This window comes from Haemaphysalis longicornis, unplaced genomic scaffold (genome assembly GCF_048455015.1).
Source record: "Haemaphysalis longicornis isolate Haplotype H1 unplaced genomic scaffold, Haemaphysalis longicornis Haplotype H1 scaffold_1, whole genome shotgun sequence".
Taxonomy (NCBI): Eukaryota; Metazoa; Arthropoda; class Arachnida; order Ixodida; family Ixodidae; genus Haemaphysalis; species Haemaphysalis longicornis.
This window is the reverse complement of record NW_027526203.1, coordinates 456757288-456766789: the sequence shown is the minus strand read 5'-3', so window position 1 is coordinate 456766789 and position 9502 is coordinate 456757288. Positions and strand designations below refer to the sequence as shown.

The 9502-nt window shown below is 51.4% G+C and overlaps 1 pseudogene; it reads left to right on the top strand.

The window, feature by feature from the left end:
- Nucleotides 1–7035: 7035 nt before the first annotated feature.
- Nucleotides 7036–8399, top strand: LOC144162521 (uncharacterized; annotated as a pseudogene).
- The last annotated feature ends 1103 nt before the right edge of the window (nt 8400–9502 follow it).

Below are 9502 nucleotides of genomic sequence, written 5' to 3'. Positions count from 1 at the left end.
GCGAGAAAACGAGCGAACAGGCAAGCACGACAGCCAGTGGCATAGCGACCCAACGGCTGAACTGGTGCAGCCAACTATGCACGAGAGGACAAGCCAGAGTGCAGGGAGAACAGGTCAAGTGTAGTATTATCGAGGAGAGCCGATAATACTGCACTGAGCCTAGATAATTCCGCATGAGGCAGCAACATGGCCATTCGGGAAGTTTTCGTGGCGCCGGATTACCTTCCAACATCGCAGTATAGCAGCGGGGCCTTTAACGCTGCCTTCATTTCTTTCTGATCCGATGAAGCAAAACGAGCCGTTTCAAGATGAGCGGAAGTATGTAAATGCCATATGCAAATTTAGACATCGCCAAGTTTAATGAATTAGTTGTTTTTACAAACCATATTCACAATGCCGCTGACACTGAGAGCGAATGCAAAAGACAATTTCCTTGAACAACATGTCAAATTTTCGAACTTTATGGATTTGTTCTTTCTTTCTTTCTTTCTTTCTTTCTTTCTTTCTTTCTTTCTTTCTTTCTTTCTTTCTTTCTTTCTTTCTTTCTTCTTGCGTGGTTTCTTGGTGAAAGTCCGGTTGAGTTCGCGGTTGCGGATTTGATCGCCGGAAGCAATGACTATACTTTTTAAGTGCGAATGCACTTTATAAGCGACCCCAAACCTTCCACCGCCGGCGGCGGCGGCGGCGGCGGCGTCTGCAGTCCTCCTCTCCCTAGCAACGGCGTGGAGCGGAGAGGAGCGTCGGTAGCAACGGCGCGGTGACGTCACTTCACCACGTGACCGCGCTCGCTCCGCCACCTCGCCGTGGCTGAGCGGGTGCGCGCCGCTCCCCGCACCGCTCATCGCGCCGTGACGTCATGGTATGACGTCACAGCGCGCCTCCTCTCGCCAGCAGCTGCCGCGCGCCTCTCTCTCCACCGTGACGTCACACTCTCTCCTCTCCCCCTCACTCAGCTGCAGCTGCCGTGCGCCGCTGTCCCTCTCCCCTTGCGCTCGCCTCCTCTCTCAGCCACCTGGCTCGGCGCGCTCGGCGCGGCGTACCCCCCTATATATGCAGCGATAAACTGCCAGACCTCCGTGGGTCGGCTCGCGCGCGCTCACGGGCGAATGCCAACGGATTTTAACTTTACTCCCCCTCATAGCATCACCCCGTGCATTCGCACTTAACCATGTTCACCCTCGGGGAAATGCTTGGGAGTTTTTCTGATGTAGGCCCGGAACGAACCGTTCGTGGAGATTTTGGTGCATGTGAAGCGCTCTCAGAAGTTTAAAGTCACTTATAAGCTTTGCACTGCGGCGTTATTGTTTAAACGTGTTAAAACCCCGATCCTTATTTTTTACCTCGGGATCCAGAAGACTGCTAGGACTGTGTAAGCGAGTAATGAAATTTGTAGGGCCAGTCTTGTAGCGTCAGCGAGGGCTCAGGAGACAGGTGCATCTTTCTACCCAGAAATATCCGCCCCCCCCCCTCTCTCTCTCTCTCTCTCTCTCTCTCTCTCTCTCTCACTGAAGAGGAAAAAGGAAGAGGAACGCTTTCGTGATCGGAAAGGGAAAGGGGGGGGGGGCTACGCAGGCGGTTAGAACCAGCGCTGCTCACAGCTGAGCGCTTATTGCCCCACCCGCCTGTGTCATCCGCGAGAACTCACAGGGGACACTGAGGGAGACGAAACAAAAAATCGACCTTTATTTTTTCCTTCGCGACTTTGGGGTATTTTTCAACTTTAGTTTTTCCGCGTCTCTCGTCGCAGCCCTGTATTCTGAATCCCTCCTTTAGTCTAGCCTACAGACAAGATGGTTCTGGAAAGTGGTTTTCGCACGTAAAAGCATTGCGGTATCCTCCACTTAGCCGAGTTGAGGAAGCACATGGAGTGGAGGACCGACTCAAGATACGACCTGTTAAGATTCAGCTCGGCACTGCCCTGCGCGTGCGTGCTGCAAGTTTGGTGTCGTGCAGAAAAGCTTTGTGGGCTTGGCGGTAAAGCCGGCCTCCTCAAACAAGCTATGACACGCACGAGGGTTTCCGCCGCGCGGGTGCTTGTTGCGGTGACTCACGCCCAGGGAAGTTGCAAATACAAAACAAACTGTTCTGTGTGTAGAGACTTGAAACTGCGGGCGGACGCCACTCGCCGTGATCACCTCTCCCCATTTCTCACAGACTCGACGTGCACCGCTACAGCCGCTATCATGAGACTGGGAAAGAGTGTTGTGCGTCTGAACTGTGTTCGAGCCGTCTGCAAAGGTGTTTGACCGTTGGCGTTTCGGGTTATAAATACGCGTTTCCTAGGAGCGCGTTTCTTTCGGTCAGCAGCATCGGATCCTGCGGCTGCTCTGATCGAGTCATGCTGTAAGCTCGCCTGGAAGGGTGCTGTTCCTTTATCGTCGCCGTTCAGTTCTCGCCATGCATTAAACCAGTTAAGTTTCACCTTCGGCTTTTTGTCCTCAACACCAAGGCCGCACTTTCCTCGGCGCTCGTCCACCACGCTACCACTATGACGGAGTCGACGGAGCTCGGTACAGGGACGCCTTCGCCAGTGTAGCATGCCATTAGAACTTTGCGGTTCGCGATAGTGGAGGGATACTCGTCTGTTTAAACCATATGAGTCTCTTTAGTGGACCCAAATCTCGCAAACAGGAGCACTTTTGTATTCTTTCTTGATCGCAAGAACAGCATTGCTGGCTGACAATCGGACCCGCAACCTTCCACATCACAAAGCCAAGCCTGAGGCTGAAGGCGACAGTGTCGGGTGAAACAGGTCGAACATTGATGTATGAAGAAGCAAATTGTTCGAGCAGTGGGGCCTATTGGAAGAAACAAAGCTGGTAGAATCCAATGTATCTGCACGTGCGCACAGCATATTCCCAGAAGACGCTGACAGCCGGTCAGCTGGAATTTTTGTGTTCGAAAGTCTAGGAAATGTAGGAGCGATGTATTGTAGCGAGTTGTGGCGACCGCAGTCTGCTGGTAGCGGGGCCGGTCGCCGTCGCTCCGTCGAGCCAGGACTAGGGGAGAGCTTAGAGCAAACTCAACGGGTTTATTTACATTTTTACAGTGAGTTGTCGAGATGAAGACAGATCTTGGCGGGCCACAGAACGCCCTTTTTGTTGACCCCCGATCCCTAGTTCCCTAGGTTAGGGATCTCTATACAAAACAATGCGGACCAATGGTGATGTGTAAGTTCCTTGCTGGGAAGCACCGCCCTCGGGTAGGGACACGCCTTTCAGGTATGTCGGCAGATGCACAGCACACACACACACACACCCTTGCCACTCGTCAGGAGCCTGTAGTAGAGGGGAAGAACGGAAGACGCGCGGGCGCCGCGTATCCTTTTGGTGTCCGCCGCGCGCTGCGTTCCCACGGTGGGGTTCTTCTCGCACGTACTTCCAAGGGAGCCTAACAGCACAGATTAACAAGGTTCGTGGAATCACTCCGGGAAGAGTTAATAGCTTGACCATTGCCACTGCCTTCTTCGCGGTGCTCCCGCCGCCACTGGGGTCCCATTGTCCGGTCGTCGCCGTCTGGGCTTTCACGCGCACACGCGTTCAGTTGCTTAGGCAGGGGGAAGAGCGGCGGCTCCTTAATCCCTTTGGGGCAACAACACTCAACACCGCTCAAAAGCCGCTGTCAATGAGTGGCCGCCGCCGCTTCTTGTCGGCCTCCTTTCGTTTCCGTCGACAAGCGGTGGGGTGGTCGACCGGCGGGTGACTGAGCCGCGCAAACATGGCGCCAGTGAGTCATAACAGTATATAGAGCGTGCGATAATTTGTGACGAGACTAGGCGCTCATAAGGTATTGTTTTCTCCAAGAGTCTCTGAAAAAGGTATAACATTGAGTAATACCTCCACTTGGTTAAACTTCGGTTGCATGACAATGTTCTGAGGTTTTTCGGTTAAGTTGCACGCATTTCTTCATGAGCAATGTGTGTTTGAAAGTGCTGCCGCCCTTGCATCATTTAACAGTTAGACAAATTGACTTCAGAGCCATTTAAAACTTTGACTTATAAGAACAGGGAACTCTAGAACTCCGTATTCTATACTAGTTCGATCCGTGCGCGTGTGATATTTTTTCTGGGGGTGAGAAAGAAGTTTAGAAGTGCGTCTAACCCCCGCCCTTACCCCTACCCTTAAAAAAATTAGGTTACGCACCTTTAACGTTAACTTCTTGAAGTGAATTAACAAGGCGAAATTTGCTGCAAGAGCTGCCCCGAGAAACTCGCGCTTTTCGACGGTCGCGGGCCGCAGCCTTCGTCCCTGAACACTATTGGATAGCACGAGTATTGCGCTTTAGAGGCACTAGAAAGGCTTTCTTCTCTCGTGCTTGGTTGCTTCGCCTTCTCTTGCTTCTGCAAACAACTTGCTTCTATCGTACGCAACCGTGGCTGCCCAAATACGCGGATTCGCTGATTTCAAAGAACTCCTTGCGCAAATTGGTGGGCTTGCCTGTTCGATATGTTCTTTATTAGCCTGTCCCTCGAATAGTGTGCACGGACACACATGCTTCATTACGTTTCTTTACACACTTGCGCACTTGCACGCAGCAATTTAGGAGTCTTTCATGTTGACCATCGCTACATAGTCTTTGAACAGCAGCGGTTAATTTCACGCTTCGAGCGATAAGTTGGAACATTTTCCGGACTAGTGGAAATCTTCAAGAAAGCAGACAGTGAAAGATGTTGCATTTGTACGTCTTACATTTCCATTACAGTAACGTCCTACATTTACGCTTGCGCCTGCATCCTTGTATGCGGTTGCGTGTCAAGCATGATTAGAAAGGTGTTGGCACGATCTCGCCAAGATCGAACGAGCCAAAAAAAAAAAAAACATTGCCGTTCACACTCCTCGTGGGTTGTCAAAACGAAAACGTGTTCTTGAAGCTGTGCTTACTCGCACACGGAAAATTTATCGTTGCAAGTCAGGGACAAGGGCTATTAAACGGAATAGCGCGTGGTACGAGTTAGCCGCCCGCGCGTGGAAAAAAAAATCACAAAACCAAAAGAAGGCAGTCGTTACCGCCAGCGGAGTGCGCAAATGAGCTCACTCAGTTGGCCGCGAAACGCTTTCCTTTTTATTCTGCAGCCATTAAAAGTCGATCAGATAAATGTAGCCGTCAGTAGAGAAGTTGGTTCGTTAAGTATCGTTTCCGCTCTAGAAACGAGGAAAACTTCCGCATTTCTCGGGTGCCACTTCTGCAATTTCTTGGAACAGGAAGCAAGAAAAACAGAGAGGGCTGCTCGATGGACTGGCGTAATGCTTACCACACGGGCACGAGAAAAATAAATATCTGGTCTCTACGCTCCCGCATACAGTGGGCGCAGTCTTCCAGTAAAGTAAAGAGCTGAAAAAGATACATTTACAGACATTTGCTGTTCGCAGCTTTAATAGCGTGAAATGACTAAAATTTTAAGTAACATACTGCATTTACATATGTGCGGACAAGAAGACACGCCAAGAAAATCTTATCAGAATGCAAATGACTTGGTTTTTTTTAAATACTGATGCCGGATTTTCTCACAACGCCATGGGACGAGGACGCATTAAAAAAACTCATTTGACTAGGTGCAGTTAGGCTGTTAATAGAACAAAGGCCGGTTTGTCCTCAGCTACTTTGGTACTTTTTTGATTGATTGATTGTTGATTGATTGTAGGGTTTAACGCGCCGACGCAACGCAGGCGATGAGACGCGCCGTAGTGGAGGCTCCGGATTAATTTTGACCACCTGGGGATCTTCAACGTGCGCCGAAATCTCGTACACACGGGCGTTTTTGCTTTTCGCCTCCATCAGAAAAGCGGCCGCCGCGGCCAGGAATCGAACCTGCGACCTCGTGCTCAGCAGCATAACGCCTTAGCCACTGAGCCACCACGGCGGGTGATTGATTGATTGATTGTAGGGTTTAAAGCGCTGACGCAACGCAGGCGATGAGGCGCGCCGTAGTGGAGGGCTCCGGATTAATTTCGACCACCTGGGGATCTTTAACGTGCGCCGAAATCTCGTACACACGGGTGTTTTCGCTTTTCGCTTTTCGCCTTCACCGGCCCAAAATCGCTGCATCAGTTGTATACCTTTATAAGTCCTATGGTTTGCACGTCCATTTGAGGCATGCATTATTGGCGTCGCGACTGTGCTGACCGGCGTTTTTTGTGACATCTTTAGCATCACAAAACCTCAGCGGGGGTTCTTGGATTGAGCGATGTCCTCGTAAGCGAGCGATACCGGGTTCGCGCCCACTTACCGACGGAGTCGCTTCCGGTTTTTGTATGGGTACGGGCGTCCCTGTTTGAGTGCAGGTGCTTGAACGGTGGTTCAGGCCTGTGAGAGCTGTTTTCCAAACTTAGCCTTCCGAGGGATCCTTCGCCCTTGAGCACGAGCTACGCTGGCCTCACCTCTCGGCGAAACACTCATCGGCGAGCCAGGCTGCCCTGCGCGGCAGTGAAATTCTCGGCAATATCGTCCTAATGATTCCAGTCTACCGTCAGTATGCTAACGTATACAGAAAATCGAAGTGGATCAGTGGCTAAGGCGTTGCGCTGCTGAGCACGAGGTCGCGGGTTCGATTCCCGGCCGCGGCGGCCGCTTTTCTGATGGAGGCGAAAATCAAAAACGCCCGTGTGTACGAGATTTCGGCGCACGATAAAGATCCCCGGGTGGTCAAAATTAATCCGGAGCCCTCCACTACGGCGCGCCTCATCGTCTGCGTTGCATCGGCGCGTTAAACCCTATAATCAATCGATACAGAAAATCGAAATAAAAAATTGGCGCAGCTTGCTCTAGTGGTGCAAAGCTGGAGAAACAGCAGAAATTGCGGCCCCTTTTTCGTTCCTCGGAAACCCGGCTGTTGCCCCTCACATTTATTTCTGAACTTGCCGCTAAAAACTCTCCATAACTGGCAGGCCCTGAACGGTTCGTCCGCAGGCTTTCGCATCTCTCCCAAAGTGAACCGCGTTAGAACGTGCTAGAACCCGCGGCCAAGTCCAAGGCCAACGCCCGCGCTACGAACCCAAAGGGAATGCAGTGCTCCCGCAGGAACGGCTGTGTCTTTCCATGCTCTCAGCTGGAAACAGCGCATCGGTCACTGGCCGAGGTACTACTTCGTCTGAAACTAATATGGATAACTACAAGATCATTCTTCCTCGTCTCCCAACCGGTAACGTTGTCTTGAATACCGTTTTCCTGCATGCGGACTTGAAAGGCCGTCCTTACCGGGCTCCTGACTTTAGGGATGCGTTGGCTCGCGTTATCAACCTCCGTGACGCGTGTTGTGCATCGGACAATATCATATGAGTCACGTTTGGATGCTTACCTGCGTCTCCAACAGTGTCAAGCAAAAGCTAGTCCAGCTCGAGCACATCACCGTCAAGGGACTAAAATGTATGGTGTTTGACCCGGAAACGAGAAACATCAAAATGAAGCTACTTTGGATGCCACGCCATTTGGACAACCGGAGGATTACTGAAGCGCTGGAACCATTCGGCACTACCCAGTCTGTTGCTAGGGAGATGTGGAGGTGTCTAGGAATGGACCACATGGAGACCGGAGCTCGGGAGGTGTCCCTCATATTGAAGGATGGCGTCTCGGTCGCTGACATACCGCACATGATGGACATTTATGGGAGCCAGTGCCTTGTACTGGTCCCTGGCAGACCACCTCTTTGTCTGCGGTGCAACAGGATTGGGCACGTACGGCGACAGTGTCGTACACCACGGTGCACCGAGTGTCGTCGGTATGGCCACACCGCAGAAAGGTGTGTCATGACATATGCAGACAAGCTCCGACAAAGTCACGAATTACCAACTGATGAAGATGTGTCCGCTCATGTCATGGATGTCACGGAGGTAGTGGACGCATCGGGGGAAGTTAGCCAGCCAGTGTTGGTGGGACCTCCCGAGGCTGTGCCAACAAATCCTGCAGCGGGGAAGAGTGAGCAAGTGGAGCCCCATACGGTGCCACCTGGTCAAATGATAAGTGGATCGACAAGTGATGAGCAGGGGGAGCCGATTGGCATGGATTCCGCGACTCCCATTGAAGCCTTGGAGGAAGACCATACTTCAGTACCACTGCCTGCCAGCGATGATGAGAGGAGTGACTTGTCTCCCGGTGACGTTGGGGGCGATGCTTCCGTTACTTGCCCCATGGAGATTGCTTCATCATCTTGGGCGGATGCTGTGGCTTTGCCTGACGACGTTCCGGGTGGTAGCAGCGGGCCGATGAAAAGGCCTGCTCCTGTGTATGGCGAGAAGGCATCCATCGCGGGCAAAAAGCAGGCGTCCACCGTACTGGACTCCTCCGACGCTGCTGTTCTGGCTAGTGGTCTTGTGCCGCTGGCTGGTTCCAAGAAGCCAGGAAAGGTACTGCCATCCAAGGCCATCCGCAAGGGTGGTTTATCTGGAGGTGACAAGGACACGTAAGATGCTCCCACAGTATGGCAAGTGTCACAGCACTGCACGCTGCCACACTTAATGTGAGAGGCCTGAGGAACAGGAGACGACAGTACCAGCTTTTGCGCCTCCTTAAACGGATGGACGTGAGCATTGTGGCCATTCAGGAAACAAAGCTCTCTGGAGATGAGGACAGATCGGCAGCATTAGAGCCCTTCTTAGAGCAGTACAATGTTTGTGTTAGCCACTCCGCAGGCTTGTCTGGGGGATGCTTTGTCTTCGTCAGCAAGGGCATAGGGTTTTCTTGTCTCTCGTGTAGTACCGATACTTCAGGGCGTTTTATTTGTTGTGACCTTGTCATTGCAGGTGTTGAGTGGCGTGTCATTTGCCTCTATGCCCCCGTGAACTGACGTGAGCGTACGTCGTTTTTTCTGTCGGTTCGGGATTTTCTACGTACGCAAAGAAAAGTCCTCCTCATGGGGGACTTCAATTGTGTATGTAATGTGCAGGATCGTTCTAGGCCTAGCGTGCAATATAACCGCAGCGCAGCCACCCTGGCTGATCTAGTGCACGAGCATGGTCTTGTTGATGTTGGAGAGAGGAAAGGGAGTTCCGTGCACTTCACTCGCTTTCAGTGTACATCGAATGCACGCCTGGATCGAATTTACATTTCTGCGGAAGAAGTTTCTGGGATTTCCGACTATACTGTGCGCCCTATTTTTTTCACCGACCACTGTATGGTATCGGTTTACTTCGGTAGCTCAAAGCCGCGTGGTGTGCTACCTCAGTGGGATCTATGGAAGCTCAATGTCTCCTTATTGGCCGATGAAATCTTTTGCAGAAGTATTTCGGAGTGTTTAAACAACACTTTTGCAATAGCTGAGCTTTCATTATATCAACAATGGGATCTTTTTAAGCAAGAGGTGCGAAACTCGGCTATAAAAGAGTCAGCTCGTCTTGCGTTTCTAAAACGCTTTCATGTTCGTGAACTTTCCCGTACACTGGTGGACCTTCATGAACTGGAGGCAGCAATGCCTGGATCAAGTATAGATGAAATTTGCGTAACTAAAGGACAATTGCAGCAATATGTTACTGAAAAATACCACGGTGCATTAATTCGGTCCAGAACACGA